This window comes from Bombina bombina, chromosome 2 (genome assembly GCF_027579735.1).
Source record: "Bombina bombina isolate aBomBom1 chromosome 2, aBomBom1.pri, whole genome shotgun sequence".
In the NCBI taxonomy this organism is placed as follows: Eukaryota; Metazoa; Chordata; class Amphibia; order Anura; family Bombinatoridae; genus Bombina; species Bombina bombina.
Genome location: NC_069500.1, coordinates 1,365,044,312 through 1,365,068,959, shown reverse-complemented (window position 1 = coordinate 1,365,068,959; position 24,648 = coordinate 1,365,044,312). Strand labels below are relative to the sequence as shown.

The 24,648-nt window shown below is 43.9% G+C and overlaps 1 protein-coding gene across 1 annotated transcript in view; it reads right to left on the bottom strand.

Annotated features, from left to right (window-relative positions):
• Window positions 1-24,648, bottom strand: part of SUCLG1 (succinate-CoA ligase GDP/ADP-forming subunit alpha) — a 140,243-nt gene that overhangs the window by 22,954 nt on the left and 92,641 nt on the right. The gene's annotated exons all lie outside the window — the stretch shown is intronic.

Genomic DNA, 24,648 nt, shown 5'->3' with positions numbered 1-24,648 from the left:
GTTTTGCTTAACCCATTAGCTCAAGAAAATGGAGAGACGCACTCACTGAGACAGAACAATAGCTAGAAAAACTTCTGTGCTTGTCCACAAGGCCAGTGCCACTCAGGGTGCAGTCTCTTTTTGCACACTATGCCTTTTCACAGAGAAAAAATATCCTGTAACATATCAGTCTGATCCTGCCCAATGACAGTCCAGCACCGAAATACCAGGCAATTCTTCTCTGAACAAGATAAACAACAAAACAAGAGTGTATGCACCCTGAGTGGCACCCTAAAATGAACAGGCACGGAAGTTTTTCTAGCTTTTGTTCTGTCTCAGCTGAGTGCATCTCTCTCTCTTTTTATATTTATGCAAATTGCTCTTGGGTCTCCCTAAGAGTAAAAGGGGAAACCAGACGTGGACTCCTTGCACACATGCCCTTAGAGAGATGCGACTGCACCTCACTGACGAGGCCCACAGAAGGCCGAAACGATCGTCTGGGGTTGTTGTTTCTCTTGTTCAGAGAAGAATTGCCTGGTATTTCGGTGCTGGACTGTCATTGGGCAGGCTCAGACTGATATGCTACAGGATATTTTTTCTCTGTGAAGGGGCATAGTGTGCTAAAAGAGTATGCACCCTGAGTGGCACCCTAAAATGAACAGGCAAGGAAGTTTTTAAAGCTTTTGTCCTGTCTCAGCTGAGTGCATCTCTCTCTCTTTTTATATTAACCCACTAGCTACCAGCTATTTTAGGGGGGGGACTTGCCCAAAGTAAAATACATATACACACACCCACACACCAGCATTCAGTGAATGACAGGTTCAATAAGCTATTTAGAAGAGAAAAAAAAATTACTGTAAGATGACAAAAAAAAAGGTTTAACCCCCCCCCCCCCCCAACTGTTTCCTCCCATATACGATATTTTAAGCAGTTTTTAATTTATTTTTTCCATGTAGGGCAAGGACCCACCTCACCCCTCCTAGCCTTCAGTTTTTCTGTAGTGTAGGGATCCTTCCCTCCCTTTCTCCTGTTTGGCCGAGAGTAGGGACCCACTTCTAACCCCCCTCCTGCAATGTGCCACCCACTAACCCCCTTCTTTCACTCTTACAGCCAACACAGCAAGATTGCTAAGGAAAGTGACAGAAGACTTTACATATGAAGGCAGATGCCTCCCGCCGCCTATTGCAGGTGACTGCAGAGACCACAACATGCACCTCTGTGCTGGACGTAGGTACAACATCAACGTAGGATACTGGGCAAAGTACTATGACAAAAGATAAAAATTAAAAGGTTGATGGGTGAATTTCAAATTTAAAACATTGTACATTTGAATTTTGACCTTTCTATCCCTTTAAAGAAATATAAGCAATAAGAATATTAGCGAAATCAACTGCCAACTAGTAATCAAAACTCTTCCAGCAAAATTAAATCCACACTTGTTAGCTTTTAGTTTCTTGAAGTGCTCAACAGAAACCGTACCCAAACCAAATCGCTAAAAGTCATTCAAATAGAAAAAAGGTTCTATATTTCTCTTTATGTATATACATTATCCACAAGCTGAAAGTCTCCTTTTGTTTAATATTCTGTAAAGAAAGATATCTGTTGTGAGTAATGTATCTTTCTCTTTGAACCTCTATGAAATAAGAAATAATATTTGGTGATAATGTAGGTTTCAAGCGCTTCTCATGGCAGATTGTACAAAGCTATATAATAAATATTACATTCCCTAAATGAAAGCAATCTCTCTTGTTTATCCCCTTTGTGCAGAAAAATAAAAAAATGGAAGAAGAAATGATGGCTTGTGCAAGGACACGATATCTCCACATAAAAACTACCTTTTTTGTAGATGAAAAACCTAGGTGCATTAAGAAATACTCTCCTGAGGCTATAAATACAGCATGGTTCTGGACACTGAAGGTATATTTCATTCCAATAGAAAATTATTTTTTCCACAGTAAGGGAAGAAGTTTTTTGTTTTTTTTTACAAAGCAACACACACAACACACCTAAACCACATGCCGAATTTACATTAAAAAGTTGAAGTTATGAAAACAAAAAACACAGTAAAGCCTTAAAGCCAATAAACATGTGTCATATAAAACAGAAAAGGACACCAAAAAGTATGCACACTATCACAACGACACACGTAGAGCTAAAGGCCATCGTGGGGGAAAAAAAATTAAAAAAAGGTTATAATATATAATGGGCAAAAGCTAGCATGCGTCAAAAACATAATTTATGCTTACCTGATAAATTTATTTCTCTTGTAGTGTAGTCAGTCCACGGGTCATCCATTACTTATGGGATATATTCTCCTTCCCAACAGGAAGTTGCAAGAGGATCACCAAAGCAGAGCTGCTATATAGCTCCTCCCCTCACATGTCATATCCAGTCATTCGACCGAAACAAGACGAGAAAGGAGAAACTATAGGGTGCAGTGGTGACTGGAGTTTTAATAAAAATTTAGAACTGCCTCAAAAGGACAGGGCGGGCCGTGGACCGACTACACTACAAGAGAAATAAATTTATCAGGTAAGCATAAATTATGTTTTCTCTTGTTAAGTGTAGTCAGTCCACGGGTCATCCATTACTTATGGGATACCAATACCAAAGCTAAAGTACACGGATGATGGGAGGGACAAGGCAGGAACATTTAAACAGAAGGAACCACTGCCTGTAGAACCTTTCTCCCAAAAACAGCCTCCGAAGAAGCAAAAGTGTAAAATTTGAAAAGGTATGAAGTGAAGACCAAGTTGCAGCCTTGCAAATCTGTTCAACAGAGGCCTCATTCTTAAAGGCCCAGGTGGAAGCCACAGCTCTAGTGGAATGAGCTGTAATTCTTTCAGGGGGCTGCTGTACAGCAGTCTCATAGGCTAAGCGTATTATGCTACGGAGCCAAAAAGAGAGAGGTGGCCGAAGCCTTTTGGCCTCTCCTCTGTCCAGAATAAACGACAAACAGAGAAGAAGTTTGCCGAAAATCTTTAGTTGCCTGTAAGTAGAACTTCAGGGCACGGACTACGTCCAGATTATGTAAAAGACGTTCCTTCTTTGAAGAAGGATTAGGACATAATGATGGAACAACAATCTCTTGATTGATATTCCTGTTAGAAACTACCTTAGGTAAAAACCCAGGTTTAGTACGCAGAACTACCTTATCTGAATGAAAAATCAGATAAGGAGAATCACAATGTAAGGCAGATAACTCAGAGACTCTTTGAGCCGAGGAAATAGCCATCAAAAACAGAACTTTCCAAGATAACAGCTTAATATCAATGGAATGAAGGGGTTCAAACGGAACACCTTGAAGAACTTTAAGAACCAAGTTTAAGCTCCACGGCGGATCAACAGTCTTAAACACAGGCTTAATCCTAGCTAAAGCCTGAACGTCTGGAACTTCTGCCAGACGTTTGTGTAAAAGAATAGACAGAGCAGAAATCTGTCCCTTTAAGGAACTAGCAGATAAACCCTTTTCTAAACCCTCTTTTAGAAAAGACAATATCCTAAGAATCCTGACCTTACTCCATGAGTAACTCTTGGATTCACACCAATATAAATATTTACGCCATATCTTATGGTAAATTTTTCTGGTAACAGGTTTCCGAGCCTGTATTAAAGTATCAATAACCGACTCAGAGAAACCACGCTTTGATAGAATCAAGCGTTCAATCTCCATGCAGTCAGTCTCAGAGAAATTAGGCTTGGATGGTTGAAAGGACCCTGAATTAGAAGGTCCTGCCTCAGAGGCAGAGACCATGGAGGACAGGACGACATATCCACTAGGTCTGCATACCAGGCCCTGCGTGGCCACGCAGGCGCTATCAGAATCACCGATGCTCTCTCCTGTTTGATTCTGGCAATCAATCGAGGCAGCAACGGAAACTGAGGAAACACATAGGCCATCTTGAAAACCCAAGGGGCTGCTAGAGCATCTATCAGCACCGCTCCTGGGTCCCTGGATCTGGATCCGTAACAAGGAAGCTTGGCGTTCTGGCGAGACGCCATGAGATCCAGTTCTGGTTTGCCCCAACGATGAATCAGTTGAGCAAAGACCTCCGGATGAAGTTCCCACTCCCCCGGATGAAAAGTCTGGCGACTTAGAAAGTCCGCCTCCCAGTTCTCCACGCCTGGGATGTGGAACGCTGACAGGTGGCAAGAGTGAGACTCTGCCCAGCAAATTATCTTGGAGACTTCTAACATCGCTAAGGAACTCCTGGCTCCCCCTTGATGGTTGATGTAAGCCACAGTTGTGATGTTGTCCGACTGAAATCTGATGAACCTCAGTGTTGCTAACTGAGGCCAAGCTAGAAGAGCATTGAATATTGCTCTGAATTCCAGAATATTTATTGGGAGGAGTTTCTCCTCCTGAGTCCACGATCCCTGAGCCTTCAGGGAGTTCCAGACTGCGCCCCAGCCTAGCAGGCTGGCATCTGTTGTTACAATCGTCCAATCTGGCCTGCGAAAAGTCATTCCTTTGGACAGATGAACCCGAGACAACCACCATAGAAGAGAATCTCTGGCCTCCTGGTCGAGAGTCAGTAGAGGGGACAGATCTGAATAATCCCCATTCCACTGACTTAGCATGCATAATTGCAGCGGTCTGAGATGCAGGCGCGCAAATGGCACCATGTCCATAGCCGCAACCATTAAGCCGATTACTTCCATGCACTGAGCTACTGATGGCCTTGGAATGGAATGAAGGACACGGCAAGCATTTAGAATCTTTGATAACCTGGACTCAGTCAGGTAAATCTTCATCTTTACAGAATCTATCAGAGTCCCTAGAAAAGGAACCCTTGTGAGTGGTAACAGAACTCTTTTCCAAGTTCACTTTCCACCCATGCGACCTCAGAAATGCAAGAACTATCTCTGTATGAGACTTTGCATTTTGAAAACTCGACGCTTGTATCAGAATGTCGTCTAGGTACGGAGCCACCGCTATGCCTCGCGGTCTTAGTACCGCCAGAAGTGAGCCCAGAACCTTTGTAAAAATTCTCGGGGCCGTAGCTAACCCAAAGGGAAGAGCTACAAACTGGTAATGCCTGTCTAGAAAGGCAAACCTTAGGTACCGATAATGATCCTTGTGAATCGGTATGTGAAGGTAGGCATCCTTTAAATCCACAGTGGTCATATACTGACCCTCTTGGATCATGGGTAGGATGGTTCGAATAGTTTCTTTTTTGAACGATGGAACTTGTTTAAGATCTTTAAGTCCAAGATTGGTCTGAAGGTCCCCTCTTTTTTGGGAACCACGAACAGATTTGAGTAAAACCCTTGCCCTTGTTCCGTTTGCGGAACTGGGTGGATCACTCCCATTACTAAGAGGTCTTGTACACATTGTAGAAATGCCTCTTTCTTTATTAGGTTCGTTGATAACCTTGACAGATGAAATCTCCCTTGTGGAGGAGAAGCTTTGAAGTCCAGAAGGTATCCCTGAGATATGATCTCCAACGTCCAGGGATCCTGGACATCTCTTGCCCAAGCCTGGGCGAAGGGAGAGAGTCTGCCCCCCACTAGATCCGTTTCCGGATAGGGGGCCCTTCCTTCATGCTATCTTAGGGGCAGAAGTAGGCTTTCTGGCCTGCTTGCCCTTGTTCCAGGATTGGTTGCTTTTCCAACCCTGTCTGTAACGAGCAGCAGTTCCTTACTGTTTTGGAGTGGAGGAAGTTGATGCTGCTCCTGCCTTGAAATTACGAAAGGCACGAAAATTAGACTGTTTGGCCTTTGATTTGGCCCTATCCTGAGGAAGGGAGTGACCCTTACCTCCCGTAATGTCAGCAATAATTTCTTTCAAGCCGGGCCCGAATAAGGTTTGCCCTTTGAAAGGAATATTAAGCAATTTAGATGTCACATCTGCTGACCAGGATTTAAGCCATAGCGCTCTGCGCGCCTGGATGGCAAAACCGTAGTTCTTAGCCGTTAATTTGGTTAAGTGCACAACGGCGTCCGAAACAAATGCATTAGCTAGCTTAAGTGCTTTAAGCTTGTTCATGATCTCATCCAATGGTGCTGTAGCCTCTTCTAGAGACTCAAACCAGAAAGCCGCCGCAGCAGTGACGGGCGCAATGCATGCAAGGGGTTGTAATATAAAACCTTGTTGAACAAACATTTTCTTAAGGTAACCTAATTTTTTATCCATTGGATCTGAGAAAGCACAACTATCCTCCACCAGGATAGTGGTGCGCTTAGCTAAAGTAGAAACTGCTCCCTCCACCTTAGGGACCGTCTGCCATAAGTCTCGTGTGGTAGCTTCTATTGGGAACATTTTTCTAAATATCGGAGGAGGGGAAAAGGGTACACCGGGTCTATCCCACTCCTTGCTAATAATCTCTGTAAGCCTTTTAGGTATAGGAAAAACGTCAGTACACACCGGCACCGCATAGTATTTATCCAGCCTACATAACTTCTCTGGGATTGCGACCGTGTCACAATCATTCAGAGCCGCTAACACCTCCCCTAGCAATACGCGGAGGTTCTCAAGCTTAAATTTAAAATTTGAAATTTCTGAATCCGGTCTCCCTGGATCAGATCCGTCACCCACAGAATGAAGCTCTCCGTCCTCATGTTCTGCAAATTGTGACGCAGTATCGGACATGGCTCTCGTGTCATCAGCGCGCTCTGTCCTTAACCCAGAGCTATCGCGCTTGCCTCTTAACTCAGGCACATTAGATAATACTTCTTTCATAACATTAGCCATATCTTGCAAAGTGATTTGTAAGGGCCTTGATGTACTTGGCGCCACAACATCACGCACCTCCTGAGCGGGAGGCGCAGGCAGGTACTGACACGTGAGGAGTTAGTCGGCATAACTTCCCCCTCGATGTCTGGTAATAATTTCTTTACCGGTAAAGACTGACCTTTATTTAAAGTAATATCAATACAATTGGTACACATATTTCTATTGGGCTCCACATTGGCTTTTAAACATAATGAACAAGCAGATTCATCTGTATCAGACATGTTTAAACAGACTAGCAATGAGGCTAGCAAGCTTGGAAATTACTTTCAGAAAATTTTCCAGCAATGTAAAAAACGCTGCTGCGCTTTTAAAAGCACAAAAAGACAATTACAGTTGAAATAACAATGAACAAATTCAGTTATAGCAACCAACATTTTTACATTAAATGTATGAAATCAGCAGAGGATTGCACCCACTAGTAAAGGATGATTAACCCCTTAATACCCAAAAACGGATAAACAAATTAACAGTTAATGTTTTTATCACAGTCAAACACACTGTCACAGGTCTGCTGTGACTGATTACCTCCCTCAAATATACATTTTTAAGACCCCTGAGCTCTCCGGAGACGTCCTGGATCAAGGAGGAAGAAACAGGAAGACTATGATTGAATTTTAACTGTGCAACAAGGCGCTAACAAAAAGCCCCTCCCAGTCATATTACACAGTGGGAGATCAGCTATAACGGTTTCTATGCAGAAATATACGTTAGCCATGTGGAAAAATCATGCCCCAAGAGATTTATCACCAAGTACCTCACAAAACGATTAACATGCCAGTAAAGGTTTTTTAAAAAAAAAAAAATTTATGCTTACCTGATAAATTCCTTTCTCCTGTAGTGTAGTCAGTCCACGGGTCATCCATTACTTATGGGATATTAACTCCTCCCTAACAGGAAGTGCAAGAGGATCACCCAAGCAGAGCTGCTATATAGCTCCTCCCCTCTACGTCACACCCAGTCATTCGACCGAAAACCAAACGAGAAAGGAGAAACTATAGGGTGCAGTGGTGACTGGAGTATAATTTAAAATTTAGACCTGCCATAAAAAACAGGGCGGGCCGTGGACTGACTACACTACAGGAGAAAGGAATTTATCAGGTAAGCATAAATTATGTTTTCTCCTGTTAAGTGTAGTCAGTCCACGGGTCATCCATTACTTATGGGATACCAATACCAAAGCTAAAGTACACGGATGACGGGAGGGACAGGCAGGATCTTTACACGGAAGGAACCACTGCCTGAAGAACCTGTCTCCCAAAAACAGCCTCAGAAGAAGCAAAAGTGTCAAATTTGTAAAATTTGGAAAAAGTATGAAGAGAAGACCAAGTTGCAGCCTTGCAAATCTGTTCAACAGAGGCCTCATTCTTAAAGGCCCACGTGGAAGCCACAGCTCTCGTAGAATGAGCTGTAATTCTTTCAGGAGGCTGCTGTCCAGCAGTCTCATAGGCTAAACGTATTATGCTACGAAGCCAAAAAGAGAGAGAGGTAGCAGATGCTTTTTGACCTCTCCTCTGTCCAGAATAAACGACAAACAGGGAAGAAGTTTGGCGAAAATCTTTAGTTGCCTGTAAATAAAATTTCAGGGCACGGACTACGTCTAGATTGTGCAGAAGTCGTTCCTTCTTTGAAGAAGGGTTAGGGCACAATGATGGAACAACAATCTCTTGATTGATATTCTTGTTAGTGACTACCTTAGGTAAGAACACAGGTTTAGTAGGCAGAACTACCTTGTCTGAATGAAAAATCAGATAAGGAGAATCACAATGTAAGGCCGATAACTCAGAGACTCTACGAGCCGAGGAAATAGCCATTAAAAACAGAACTTTCCAAGATAACAGCTTGATATCAATGGAATGAAGGGGTTCAAACGGAACACCCTGTAAAACGTTAAGAACTAAGTTTAAGCTCCACGGTGGAGCAACAGTCTTAAACACAGGCTTAATCCTGGCCAAAGCCTGACAAAAAGCCTGAACGTCTGGAACTTCTGACAGACGTTTGTGTAAAAGGATGGACAGAGCTGAGATCTGTCCCTTTAAAGAACTTGCAGATAAACCCTTTTCTAAACCTTCTTGTAGAAAAGACAATATCCTCGGAATCCTAACCTTACTCCATGAGTAACTCTTGGATTCGCACCAGTGTAAATATTTACGCCATATCTTATGGTAAATTTTCCTGGTAACAGGTTTCCTAGCCTGTATTAAGGTATCAATTACTGACTCCGAAAATCCACGCTTTGATAAAATCAAGCGTTCAATTTCCATGCAGTCAGCTTCAGAGAAATTAGATTTTGATGTTTGAAAGGACCCTGAATTAGAAGGTCCTGTCTCAGAGGCAGCGACCAAGGTGGACAGGATGACATGTCCACTAGATCTGCATACCAGGTCCTGCGTGGCCACGCAGGCGCTATTAGAATCACCGATGCTTTCTCCTGTTTGATCCTGGCAATCAATCGAGGAAGCATCGGGAAGGGTGGAAACACATAAGCCATGTTGAAGACCCAAGGTGCTGTCAGAGCATCTATCAGCGCCGCTCCCGGGTCCCTGGACCTGGATCCGTAACATGGAAGTTTGGCGTTCTGGCGAGACGCCATGAGATCCAGATCTGGTTTGCCCCAACGTCGAAGTATTTGGGCAAAGACCTCCGGATGAAGTTCCCACTCCCCCGGATGAAAAGTCTGGCGACTTAGGAAATCCGCCTCCCAGTTCTCCACGCCTGGGATGTGAATCGCTGACAGGTGGCAAGAGTGAGACTCTGCCCAGCGAATAATCTTTGAGACTTCCATCATCGCTAGGGAACTCCTTGTCCCTCCCTGATGATTGATGTAAGCCACAGTCGTGATGTTGTCCGACTGAAACCTGATGAACCTCAGAGTTGCTAACTGAGGCCAAGTCAGAAGGGCATTGAGAACTGCTCTCAATTCCAGAATGTTTATTGGAAGGAGACTCTCCTCCTGAGTCCATGATCCCTGAGCCTTCAGGGAATTCCAGACAGCGCCCCAACCTAAAAGGCTGGCGTCTGTTGTTACAATTGTCCAGTCTGGCCTGCTGAAGGGCATCCCCCTGGACAGATGTGGCCGAGAAAGCCACCATAGAAGAGAATCTCTGGTCTCTTGATCCAGAGTCAGCATAGGGGACAAATCTGAGTAATCCCCATTCCACTGACTTAGCATGCACAATTGCAGTGGTCTGAGATGCAGGCGTGCAAAAGGTACTATGTCCATTGCCGCTACCATTAAGCCGATTACCTCCATGCATTTAGCCACTGACGGGTGTTGAATGGAATGAAGGACACGGCAAGCATTTAGAAGTTTTGTTAACCTGTCCTCTGTCAGGTAAATTTTCATTTCTACAGAATCTATAAGAGTCCCCAAGAAGGGAACTCTTGTGAGTGGTAAGAGAGAACTCTTTTCTTCGTTCACTTTCCACCCATGCGACCTTAGAAATGCCAGTACTAACTCTGTATGAGACTTGGCAGTTTGGAAGCTTGACGCTTGAATCAGAATGTCGTCTAGGTACGGAGCTACCGATATTCCTCGCGGTCTTAGTACCGCCAGAAGAGAGCCCAGAACCTTTGTAAAGATTCTTGGAGCCGTAGCTAACCCGAAGGGAAGAGCTACAAACTGGTAATGCCTGTCTAGGAAGGCAAACCTTAGATACCGGTAATGATCCTTGTGAATCGGTATGTGAAGGTAGGCATCCTTTAGATCCACTGTGGTCACTCCTCTCACACATCCTATCTATTAGTTAGGTGCAAGAGAATGACTGGGTGTGACGTAGAGGGGAGGAGCTATATAGCAGCTCTGCTTGGGTGATCCTCTTGCACTTCCTGTTAGGGAGGAGTTAATATCCCATAAGTAATGGATGACCCGTGGACTGACTACACTTAACAGGAGAAACAACATTTCATATGTTGTGTAAAGTTATCACTAAGCCTGCTACCAGTCGCTTCTACTGCAGTTAAGGCTCATACATTATTACAGTATTACCAGTATTTTTTCAGTCAAATTCTATTCCCTAGAAAATAACTCTACTGTGTATACATTTACCAGCCTGATACCAGTCGCTACTACTGCATTTTAGGCTGTACTTACATCATATGGGTATCGGCAGTGTTTTCTTAGTCAATTCCATTCCTAGAAAATATTTTACTGCACATACCTCATTTGCAGGGGACCCCGCATGCTATTCCCTTTTCTGAAGTTACCCCACTCCTCAGAATGTGTGAGAACAGCCAGTGGATCTTAGTTACGTCTGCTAAGATCATAGAAAACGCAGGCAGATTCTTCTTCCAATACTGCCTGAGAGAAAAAACAGCACACTCCGGTGCCATTTAAAATAAACTTTTGATTGAAGAATAACTTAGTAAAAAAACTCCTAACTCCTCTCACGACCTCCTTCTTTGTTAAGTGTTGCAAGAGAATGACTAGATATGACATGTGAGGGGAGGAGCTATATAGCAGCTCTGCTTGGGTGATCCTCTTGCAACTTCCTGTTGGGAAGGAGAATATATCCCATAAGTAATGGATGACCCGTGAACTGGCTACACTTAACAAGAGAAATATGCACGTGATAAGGCCAAAGCATTATTTAAAAATACATATACACAAACACACACTTGTCCAAAGTGTTGATCCCAAAAAGTATGTGCTTAAATGTCATGGTATTGGTCACTATGGGATAGATGCTAGCAGCAAATTGGCCGCGAGTGAGCAAGGGGCGGCATTGCACAAGCATTTCAATAAAAATGATTGTGCAATGTTAAATGCAGACAACGTATGTGAGTCATGTCGCTCGACCCATAATAAATCTACTCCATATCTTTATTTTTTATTTTTTAATTATTTTTATGTCCTAGATGAATACAAAAATATGCCTTGTGTTATGCAAATATGCAATACACAAAATTATATATATATATATATATATATATATATATATATATATATATATATATATATATATATATATATATATATATATATATATATATACACATACATACATACATACATATACATACACACACACATATACATACACACACACATATACACACATATATATATATATATATACATACACACACACACACACACACACTGTGGATCGAAACCTAAAAGTTAACAAAACATGCAATACCAAAGTGATAAATGCCCTGTCTGAAAAATGTTATGCTTACCAGACCCCCACAATGGTTATATTGGAAAGCTTAAGGCTGCAGCTAAATAGCGACTTTTTCTGTGCCCTTTCTTAACGATAGTGGAATATAAAAAGCGGTAAGTTACCAATCAAAATATAACAAAGAAATAATTAGCACGCCAAAAAACAAAATTATGCTTACCTGATAATTTCCTTTTCTTCTGATGAAGAGTCCACAGCTGCATTCATTACTTTTGAGAAATAAGAACCTGGCCACCAGGAGGAGGCAAAGACAATCCAGCCAAAGGCTTAAATACTCCTCCCACACCCCTCATACCCCAGTCATTCTGCAGGGGAACAAGGAACAGTAGAAGAAATATCAGGGTGAAAGGTGCCAGAAGATATAAAGACGCCCCACATAAAATTACGTGTGGGGAGCTGTGGACTCTTTCCATTTAAGAAGAAAAACAAATTATGCTTACCTGATAATTTCCTTTTCTGATGGAAAGAGTCCACAGCTGTATTCATTACTTTTTGGAAAATACCCAAGCCATAGAGGACACTGAATGCCAAGACGGGAGGGTACAATAGGCGGCCCATACTGAGGGCACCAGGCCTGAACCTCTACCCAATAAAAAATCCGAAGCTGAGAAAATTTTAAGAGTTAAAGCCCCAGTGACATTGACTCACTGTTAGTCCAGAAGCCAAACTAGAGACCGCAAAACAGACTTGACTGAGCCAACAGTCCTCCAGGAGACACTGTCACCTGACAAACTGTCCCTCACCGCTCATCTCCACAAATGGAGACACCAGCCAAAACCCCCAAGGGGAAAAGGCAAAGGAGAACCAAGGAAACCAAAAAGGTCCCCTAATACAAAATGGAACATCTCCAAGAGTGAGCCCAGCTCAGAGACCCAAAGGGGCTCAAACAAGGAAAGGAGGCCACGCCTATACCAAGCGAAACCCGGGATAACATTGGACACAGACAGAACAGATGTCTCCCCAATATCCAAGTAGCACGGAATGCAACGGAAGAGGCAAAGTCCTCCCAGTCCGGCCATAGAATACCAAGGTATTCGACCATGAAAAAGGTGTAATACACCCAGGTGAAAAACCCATCGTTTGAGAACACAGTACACAACAGGACGACAGAGGGTACTTGCGAGGAAGAAGCAGTCAAGCAAGAAACAGACCGCAAAAGCAACCCCCATACAGAGGGCACGTCCCTGGCAACCTAAGTCGCCGGACCTACACACACAGGTCCCTGAAAAGGGGAACACAAAAACCTCAATCGAAGTCCCCCGAGAAGGAGAGTATAATCTCAGAACCCAAAGGAAGAGTAAACCCTCTTCTAATCAATGGAGCAAGTTGCAAGAAAAGTCTATACCCTAGTAGACTAAGCTAACAGGATAGACTGCGCTAAAGCAGTCCCTTACACTGCTCGGCCATCCTGACTTGCAGACCGACACTCAGCTGGACCAACCCAGCCTCCGGAATCTAAGACAGGGAAACAAAAGAATCCCGAAACAGGTACAGGAACGAGCATAAGGATAGCACAGCCATTCCCACAGAGCACAAGTACACCCCGACGCTGAAACAGACAAGGCCATAGACTTAAGGATCTAACAAAATAAAGGCTCAAGTCTGCTTGGAGCCAGCAAGACCCCAGGGGGAACCAATCCCACCTTTCTGCCTCCCATCCAGGAGAAGCCCCAAACAAGGACTCAATCTCCATAGGGAGGAGAATATGCCCTAAAGAAAAGGGATGATGCCGGAATGGCAACAACTGTCCTCAAGGCCCGAAGCCACCGGCTAATGGGAAGTGAAATTCCCAACACAGATGTACTAGAAAAGGACCCCCCCCCACCTACAAGTAGCTTGCCAAGCAGAGGCACAGCCAACTCATTTGGAATCCACGGGAACACTGGCAAGCTGACCAGGGGAATGCAACCAGGCGCACCAGAAATTGGACATCCAGCGCCAGCAGCTGGGTATGAACCTGTCCACCCTTGAATCCCAAGCCACACAGCTAAACACCAGATGACATGGGCCACTCTGTTGCAAAGAGTAAAAAATAATCCAAAAACTTGGCTAACCATGACCAGGTGAGGTAGATGGATCAAGGACATAGCCCAAGTTCCCACTACCGTGGAACACCCCGACCAGCCCTGAGATCCAAGATTCCAAAACCACCCAAGACTGGGTCAGTAAAAAGGCCAAGCAAAGCATCAGCAACCGGAAGTCTCAGGGAGAAAATCAGGGCAGGGCACCTAATAGTTCAGGCAAACCTTACCCTAGAACTAAACACCCCAACCGGCCAAAAGCCAGACACAAGGCTATGGATGTATATCCAGACAATCCGGATAGCGAGAAGAACTCGAAAGCTCCAACCAAAGGAAGGAACCACCCCTAGCTAAAGTCCAGTGCTCCAAGAAGCAAGGCTTAAAGTCGTATGAAGATACTTCTCAGAGCCTCAGGACAACCAAGGGATACCTCGAGGTCCAAAAAAATCCTACTAGCAGGACTAGTCTTCTTAACACCTCCGCACAAGCAGAGGACACAAGGAAGAGAAGGCACTAAGCCTACCCAGTTCCGGAACACCCTGAGCTAAACAAAAGTCAACGCAGGGAACAACCATCACCCGGAGACACCGATCCCTAAAAAGAGATCCACTTACCCAGAGGCAAGGGAAGAAGACCCAAAGCCCTCTATGACTCAGTCAAGAGTAAGAGCTGCATCTAGATACACTAGAAACGGCTACACGTACACCTGCAAGGTGTGAAGAGCTGCAACAGGTTTCAAACTGCAAACCTTCCGCATGCCAGACAGCTATCCTGTACAAGCTGTTGGATCAAGCCCAAAAGGACACATCCAGAGGCCTAAAAAAAAAAATGAAGGCCAAACCGCTCAATAGCAGTAAGGGGCATTAAGCCCTCCCACCCTCCACCACATGGGAGAGGAAACTCTAAGATCTGATGAAATCATATGTCAGATAGAGTGACGCAGCGTTAAAAACTCCCCTGCCCGGTCATCTATGACTGAAGGCTATAAGGACTGAAACAATCCTTTCCATCTCACGGACCCACAGGTCCTCTCAAATGTTTAGTTGAACATAAAAAAAAAAACAATGATAACCTGAGCACTCGGCGCTTCTACCGAACCAGCCAAGCAGCGCCACGTGTCCGAACAGCCGCAAAACCGAACGAACCCGACAGGACCAGCCTGCACCTAGGGTCCCAACCAGCACGCTGCATTATTTTCCCTCGTAGGGGGGGGGGGGGGAAACAGGCAAATTTAACAGAGAACTAACATGTCCAACAACTTCCAAAGAATAAAAAAAAAAAAAAAAAAAAGTATCAATCCCAGAAGGTTCCCGAAGGAAACAAAAACAAATAAGACATCCCATCAGACATAAATAAAATATAAGGCAACCCGAAAGTTAACGCCCAAAAAGACACAGGCCTACCCACAGGACCAGCAAAATGGAGCCCTATCACACAAAACTGGGAAGATCTCTAACAAATGACAATCAGGAGATTACTTCATCCCCACATGTCTTATGAGGTGTACCATTCAAAATTAGACTGAAAAAGAACATTTATGCTTACCTGATAATTTTATTTCTTTTTTGACATGAGTCCACGGATCATCTTAATTACTAATGGGATATTCACCTCCTGGTCAGCAGGAGAAGGCAAAGAGCACCACAGCAGAACTGCTAAATAGCTCTTCCCTTCCCCCCCACTCCAGTCATTTGACAGAAGTTAGGAAGAGAAAGGAAAAAAGCCAAGGTGCAGAGGTGTGACGTTTACAATAACCCACAACCTGTCTAAAAGAACAGGGCTGGCCCTGGACTCATTGTGTCAAAAAAGAAATACATCCATCAGGTAAGCATCAATTTTCTTTTCTTTTTTAAGACACGATGAGTCCACGGATCATCTTAATTACTAATGGGATCCAATACCCAAGCTAGAGTACACAGATGATACGGGAGGGACAAGACAGGGAACCAAAAACGGAAGGCACCACTGCTTGAAGAACCCTTCTCCCAAAAGCAGCCTCAGCCGAGGCAAAAATATCAAACTTGTAGAACTTAATAAAAGTGTGGAGAGGACCAAGTTGCAGCCTTGCAAATCTGTTCCATAGAAGCTTCATTTTTGAATGTCCATGAGAAAGCAACAGCCCTCGTTGAATGAGTCGTAACCCATCCTAGAGGCTGCTGTCCAGCAGTATCATAAGCAAAACGGATGATACTATTCAGCTAAAAAGAAATAGCCGTAGCGTTCTGTCCCTTTCCAGAGAAAACTATAAACAAATTAGATTGACGAAGGTCCTTAGTTGCCTGAAAGTAAAACTTCAAAGCACGAACCACGTCCAGATTGTGCAGAAGACGTTCTTTCTGAGAAGGATTGGGACACAAAGAAGGAACAACAATCTCCTGATTAATGTTCCTATCCAAAAACAACCTTAGGAAGAAAACCCAGTTTAGTACGTAAAAACGACCTTATCTGCATGGAATATAAGATAAGGAAAAGAGTCCTGTAACGCCGAGCGTTCAGACACTCTACGAGCTGAAGTAGCAACAAGAAATAAAACATTCCAAAATAATAACTCAATATCTAAGGAATGCATAGGCGCAAATGGAGCCCTTTGAAGAACATTGAAAGCTAAAATAAGACTCCATGGAGGAGTAAATTGGCTTAAACACAGGCCCGATCCAAACCAAGGCCTGACAAAATGAGTGAACATCAGGAACATCTGCCAAACGTCTGGGTAACAAAACCGACAAAGCTGAGATTTGACCCCTTAAAGGAACTAGTCAATAAACCCTTCTCCAAACCTTCTTGGAGAAAAGACAAAATTCTAGGAATCCTATCCCTACTCCATGGAGTAGCCCTTGGATTCATACCAATAGAGATATTTATGCCAAATCTTAAAAGGTAAATCATTCTAGACACAGGCTTACGAGGCAGAATCAAGGTTTCTATGACAGATTCAGAAAACCCCCGCTTGGATAAAATTAAGCGTTCAATCTCCAAGCAGTCAGCTTCAGAGAAACTAGATTTGGGAGAAGGAATGGTCCTTGAATCAGAAGGTCCTTCCTCAACATAAGTTTTCAAGGTGGTAGAAATGACATTCCCACCAGATCTGCATACCAAATCCTGCGAGGCCAATCCGAATCAATAAGAAAGACCGACGCCCTCTCCTGTTTGACTTGAGCAATGACTCTAGGAAGAAGCGCAAAAGGAGGAAATAGGTATGCAAGGCTGAAAGACCAAGGAACAGCCAGAGCATCCCTGGACATCGACCCGAACCTCGGGAGCTTGGCATTCTGTCGAGATGCCATGATATCCAATTCCGGCCAACCCCACTTGAGAATCAGGCTGGAGAACATGTCCGGATGGAGTTCACACTCCCCCGGATGAAAAGACTGTCTACATAGAAAATTCGCCTCCCAGTTATCCACTCCTGGGATGTGGATCACCGACAGATAGCAAGAATGGGTCTCCGCCCACTGCAGTATCTTGGCAACCTCGGTCACCGCTAAGGAACTCCTCGTTCCTCCCTGATGATTAATGTAAGCCACTGAAGTTAATGTTTTCCGACTGAAATCGAAAAACTTGACCGAGGTTAATGGAGACCAGGCCAGAAAAGCATTGAAGATCGCTCTTAGATCCAGGATGTTTGTAGGAAGAAGAGTCTCAGCCTGAGTTCATACACCCTGAGCCCTCAGGGAACCCCAGACAGCTCCCCACCCTAGAAGACTGGCATTTGTTGTCACAATCACCCAGGACGGTCTGCGAAAGGAGATTCCCTGGGATAGAAGATTCAGAGACAACCACCATTGAAGAGAATCCCTCATCTCCTGATCAAGAGGTATTCAAGGAGACAAGTCTGCATAATCTCCATTCCACTGCCTGAGCATGTTCAATTGCAGAGGTCTGAGGTGAAACCGAGCAAACGGGATGATGTCCATTGCCGCCACCATCAGTCCGGTTACTTCCATGCACTGGTCCACTGGTGGCCGAGGAGTGGACTGAAATGCTTGACAGGTATCTAGAATCTTTGATTTCCTGACATCTGTCAGAAAAATCTTCATTAATACAGACTCAATTAGAGATTCCAAGAAAGTCACCCTTGAATTCGGGGTTAAAGAACTCTTTTCCAGATATACTTTACACCCGTGAGCTCTTAGGAAGGATAGCACAACGTCTGTATGAGACCTTGCCTGTTGACAAGAAGGCGCCTGGATGAGAATATCGACCAGATAGGGCGCCACCGCAATGCCTCGCGGACTTAGAACAAGCCCCAGAACTCTTGTGAAAATCCTGGGTGTCGTGGCCCATCCGAAAGGAAGAGCCAAGAACTGGAAGTGCCTGACCAGAAAAGCAAACCTTAGGAACTTGAGATGATCCCTGTAATGGGCACATGCAGGTACACGTCCTTTAAATCCACTGTTGTCATAACTTGACCCTCTTGGATCAAAGGGAGAATGGAACGAATAGTTTCCCTCCTGAAGGACGTTACTCTGAGAAATTAGTTGGGATCTAAAATTGGCTTGAAGGTTCCCTCTTCTTTTGGGAACCATGATAGATTGGAATAAAATCCCAAACCCTGTTCTTGTACCGGGACAAGAACAATCATTCCCAGGTTGGAAAGGTCTCTTACACAGTGCAAGAACTCCTTACTTTTTGTCTGGTCTACAGACAACCCTGAAAACAGAAAACTGCCTCTGAGAGGAAAACATTTGCACTCTAACCTGCAGCCCTGGAATACTCTATTGTCCAAGGATCTTGAACATCTCGAACCCGAGCTAAGCGAAAAAGTATGGCTAATCACCCGTAAGGATCTCAAAGCGCTGCTCATCTAAATCACATCAGAAGGGTGAAATGTTAAATGGACCTCGCCGGGGATTGAACCTGCAACCCTTGGGTTGCTACATAACTGAGCCATCTGAAAAGATATAGAAGCTTAGACTCAGGACACATCCGCAGACCAAGGATTTGACCATAAAAGCTCTGCGAGCTAGAGAAATCCCAAATCTTTGCTCCCAGCTTTGATAACATGAAGGGAAGCACCCGAAATAAAGGAATTAGCCAGTTTAAGGGCTATTATCCTATCCTGGATTTCATTCAAAGAAGCTTCTGTCCCGATAGCATCGGGAAATGCCTTAACCAATATGCTGCCGCACTAGTGACGGTAGCAATGCACACAGATGGCTGTTATTGAAAACCCTGGTGTACAGAAAAAAAAAAAAAAAAAGACGACTGAGGAGTCACTGTTGTCCAATGTAGCTAAAACCTCCTTAAGTAACAGATAGAGGTGATGTGGCTTACACTTGAGGAAAAAGTTCGGCATCAACACGAGGAATTACACTGTTAGAAACCTCTCTTGCTGAATGTCTGTTCTACATCTAACACTTTTCCACCAATACTGGGAAAGCAGACAACGCATCAGAACATATGAGAAGAGCGAAGTCCGAAAATGAGTTAGAGGAAACGCAGGGCACTGCATGTGAGGGCAATAAAACATTTTGGGACTCGAGGCGAAAAAAATGGCGATATTGAACCTTGTAATTGCGCTACGGAACTTTGCGGCGCTATACAAATACAAGGCAATATTAATTGAAATTAAATTTCTGGACAACAACCTCATAGTAAAATGTCTCAGAAAATATTATGCTTAAGGATTAGGTTCCTCACATACTTGAGTAACAGAAATGACTTGAAGGTTCCACATTTGCATACAAAGAACCAAGATCTCCCAAAAAAAAAAAATTAGAATTTTTTTTAATCATAGCAAATTGCACAAAAAAAATCATTACTGTCACTTTACAATTTAAAAAGGAAAACTTTTTTCTTTTTATAATTATAGTGTAAATACGACAGTAACATAACAGTATCCCTTAGCATGAAACTGCAGAGGTGCCTGCCTGAATCCTAAAACCAACTCCCTCTGGGTAGTACATCCATATCCAGAACTCCACCGCAACAGTGGAAGACAGTATCCGGTCCCAATTACACTAGATTACAAGAGAAGACGCGTAATAGGACCAGAGACTGCACAACTTTCTCCTACGCATTGAAATTTTAGGCTCTCCGGAATAGAAGGGGAAAAAAGGAAATTTATGCTTACCTGATAAATGTATTTCTTTTACGATATGACAAGTCCACGGATTTCATCCTTACTTATGGGAATAGCGCCTCCTGGTCAGCAGGAGGAGGAAAAGAGCTCCACAGCAGAGCTGCATAAATAGCTCCTCCCTTCCCCCCCAACCCAGTCATTCGACCGAAGTTAGGAAGAGAAAGGAAAAGCCAAGGAGCAGAGGTGACTGAAGTTTAACAAAAATAAAAACCCGTCTTTAGAAAAAAACAACAGGGTGGGCCGTGGACTCGTCATATCGTAAAATAACTAAATTTATCAGGTAAGCATAAATTTCCTTTTCTTTTACAAGATATGACGAGTCCACGGATTTCATTCTTACTTATGGGATACAATACCAAAGCTATAAGACACGGATGAAAGGGAGGGACAAGACAGGAACCTAAATGGAAGGCACCACTGCTTGAAGAACCTGTCTCCCAAAAACAAACTCAGATGAAGCAAAAGTATCAAATTTGTAAAATTTGGAAAAAGTGTGAAGAGACGACCAAGTTGCAGCCTTGCAAATCTGTTCAACAGAAGCATCATTTTTAAATGCCCATGAAGACACCACCGCCCTAGTAGAATGAGTCGTAATTCGTTCTGGAGGCTGCTGTCCAGCAGTCTCATATGCAACACGGATGATACTCTTCAGCCAAAAAGAAGGAAAAAAAAAAAAAAAAAAAGGGAGGTAGCAGTAGCTTTCTGACCCCTACGCTTCCCAGCAAAAACAACAAATAATGAAGATGTTTGACGAAAATCCTTAGTCGCCTACCAGTAGAACTTCAAGGCACGGACTATGTACAAATTATGTAACAGACGCTCCTTCATAGAAGAAGGGTTAAGACACAAGGAAGGAACAACAATTTCCTGATTAATATTCTTGTTAGAAACAACATTAGGAAGAAAACCAGGTTTGGTACGTACCACCACCTTATCAGAATGGAAAATAAAATAAGGAGAATCACATTGTAATGCCGAAAGCTCAGAAACTCTGCAAGCAGAAGAAATAGCAACCAAAAATAAAACTTTCCAAGATAATAACTTAATATCTATGGAATGCATAGGTTCAAACGGAACCCCTTGCAGAACATTAAGAACTAAATTCAAACTCCAAGGAGGAGCAATTGGTCTAAACACAGACCGGATTCTAGTCAGGGCCTGACAAAAAGATTGAACATCTGCCAGACGCTTGTGTAGCAAAACAGACAAAGCAGAAATATGGCCCTTTAAGGAACTCGCTGACAACCCTTTCTCCAATCCTTCTTGGAGAAAGGGATAAAATCCTGGGAATCCTAAACCTACTCCATGAGTAGCCCTTGGATTCGCACCAATAAAGATATTTACGCCATATCTTATGGTAATTTTTTCTAGTAACAGGCTTGCGTGCCTGAATCAAGGTATCAATGACCGCATCAGAGAACCCCCGCTTAGATAAAAAACAAGCGTTCAATCTCCAAGCAGTCAGCTGCAGAGAAATTAGATTTGGATAATGGAAGGGTCCCTGAATGAGAAGGTCCTGAGTCAATGGAAGCTTCTACGGCAGCAGAGAGGACATGTCCACCAGATCGGCATACCAAGTCCTGCAAAGCCACGCAGGTTCGATGAGAATCACCGAAGCCCTCTCCTGTTTGACTCGAACAATCACCCGGGGAAGGAGAGCAAACGGCAGAAACAAATAAGCTAGGTTGAACTGCCAAGGCATCTATCAGTTCGGCCCGAGGATCCCTGGACCTGGATCCGTATCTTGGGAGCTTGGCTTCTGACGAGACGCCATCAGATCCAATTCCCGTCTGCCCCACCTGAGAATCAGGGTTTTAAAGACCTCCGGATGGAGTTCCCATTCCCACGGATGAAACTTCTATCTGCTCAAAAAATCCACCTCCCAATTGTCCACTCCTGTGATGTAGATTGCTGACAGATAACAAGAGTGAGCCTCCGCCCACCGAATTATCTTGGATAATTCTGTCATCGCTAAGGAACTCCTTGTTCCTCCCTGATGATTGATGTAAGCCACAGTCGTGATGTTGTCCGACTGAAATAAGATTGGAAATAAGAGTCCACACACCCTGAGCCTTCAGGGAATTCCAGACTGCACCCCTTCGTAGTAGACTGGCGTCCGTTGTCGCTATCACCCATGAAGGTCTGCGGAAGCACGTCCCTTGGGACAGATGATCCAGCGACAACCACCAAAGAAGAGAGTCTCTTGTCTCAAGATCCAGATCTATCTGAGGAGACAAATTTGCATAATCTCCATTCCACTGTCTGAGCACGCTCAGTTGTAGAGGCCATGAATGGACTGAAGGGCTCGGAATGTATTCAGAATCTTTAACTTTCTGACTTCCGTCAAGAAGATTTTCATGGATAGAGAGTCTATTAGAGTTCCCAGGAAAGGAACCCTTGTCTGGAATTAGTGAACTCTTTTCTAGATTTACTTTCCACCCGTGAGCCGTTGGAAAGGACAGAACCGTGTCTGTATGAGATTTTGTCAGTTAAGACGCCTGGATCAGAATATCGTCCAGTTAAGGCGCCACTGCAATGCCCCGTGGTCTGAGAACTGCCAGCAGAGACCCTAGAACCTTCATGAAGATCATGGGTGCTGTGGCCAGCCCGAAAGGAAGAGCCACAAACTGAAAATGTTTGTCCGGGAAGGCAAACCTTAGGAACTGGTGATCTTTGTGGATAGGAATATGAAGATATGCATCCTTTAAGTCCACGGTAGTCATATATTAACCCTCCTGGATCAATGGAAGAATTGTCCGAATAGTCTCCATCTTTAAGGATGGAACTCTGAGAAACTTGTTTAGACTCTAGAGATCTAAAATAAGTCGTAACGTTCCCTCTTTTTTGGGAACCACGAAAAAGTTTTAGTAATACCCCTGCCCCGGAACGGGACAAATTACTCCCATAGTGTAGAGGTCTTTTACACAACGTAAGAACACCTCTCTTTTTATCTGGTCTACAGACAATCGTGAAAGAAGAAACCTTCCACTTGGGAAAGAATTTTTGAACTCCAACTGATACCCTTGAGACCCGATTTCTAGTGTCCAGGGATCCTGAACATCTCTTATCCAAGCCTGGACAAAGAGAGAAAGTCTGCCGCCTACTAGATCCGGTCCCGGATCGGGGGCCGTCCCTTCATGCTGTCTTGGTAGCAGCGGCAGGCTTCTTGGGTTGTTTACCCTTATTCCAACCCTGGTTCGGTTTCCAGGTAGCTTTGGCTTGAGAAAAATTCCCTTCCTGTTTAACGGAAGAGGAAGAGGGGATTCCCTTGAAGTTTCGAAAGGAACGAAAATTACTCTGTCGTCCCCTTTGCTTAGCTGTTTTGTCCTGAGGGACGAGATGACCCTTACCTCACGTAATGTCAGAAATGATCTCCTTCAAGTCAGGCCCGAACAGGGTCTTACCCTTGAAAGGAATCGCCAAAAGCTTTGATTTAGAGGACACATCCGCAGACAAAGATTTTAACCATAAGGCTCTGCGCGCTAAAATGGAAAATCCTGAATTCTTAGCCGCCAATTTGGCGATCTGAAAGGCGGCATCCGTAATAAAAGAATTAGCCAGCTTAAGGGCCTTAATTCTATCCATTATTTCTTCTAAAGGAGTCTCAGTCTTAAGGGACTCTTCTAGAGCGTCAAACCAAAAGGCAGCCGCAGTTGTGACTGTTACAATGCAGGCCGTTGGTTGAAACAGATACCCTTGATGAATATATAGCTTTTTTAGAAGACCCTCCAATTTTTTCATCCATAGGGTCCTTGAAAGCACAACTGTCCTCAATAGGGATAGTTGTACGCTTAACCAGGGTAGAAATAGCTCCCTCCACCTTAAGGACCGTCTGCCAAGAGTATCGAACGGTGTCAGCTATAGGGTACATTTTCCTAAAAATAGGGGAAGGGGAGAACGGGATACCCGGTCTCTCCCATTCCCCTGTAATTTCCGAAATTCTCTTAGAGGTTCCTTCTTATTCCAATGTGTTTACGGTTCCTAAGTATTTGTCCATCTTACTCTCTGGCGGGACCACAATAGAGTCAGTCATCCAGCGTCAGCAAAACCTCTCATAGCAAAAGGCGAAGGTGTTCAAGTTTAAATCTGAAGGACATGACGTCCGAATCTGTCTGGGGTAATGCAATTCCTGAGTCAGACAGTTCCCCTCAGACAGGGCCTCTCTACCCCTCAATTCAGAGCCCTGGGAAGGTATATCAGAGATAGCCATTAAAGCATCAGAAGTTAAAGGGACCACGTGGGCCTCTGTCCTGATGCATTTGCCTTGTAACACTGGCAACTTAGATAAAACTTCTGTAAGAGTGGATGATATAACTGCAGCCATATCCTGCAGAGTAAATGAAGCAGACGCAGTTGAAGAACATGGCGTCACCTGTGCGGGCGTTAAAGGCTGTGACGCTTGGGGAGAAAGATGCGGCATACCCTGAGTTTCATCAGTCTGAAGATATTCATTAGATATATCTTTATTAAAGAAAATTTGTTCTTTACACTGTAAAGCCCTCTCAATACATGGGGGACAAAGTGTAACAGGGGGTTCCACAATGGCATCTAAACACATAGGACAAGTACTGTGTTCGATGTCTTCCATAATAACAGAAGCAAAGGCAAGCATGGTCAAATCACTGATAAACAGAAAAAATCAGTTCAAAT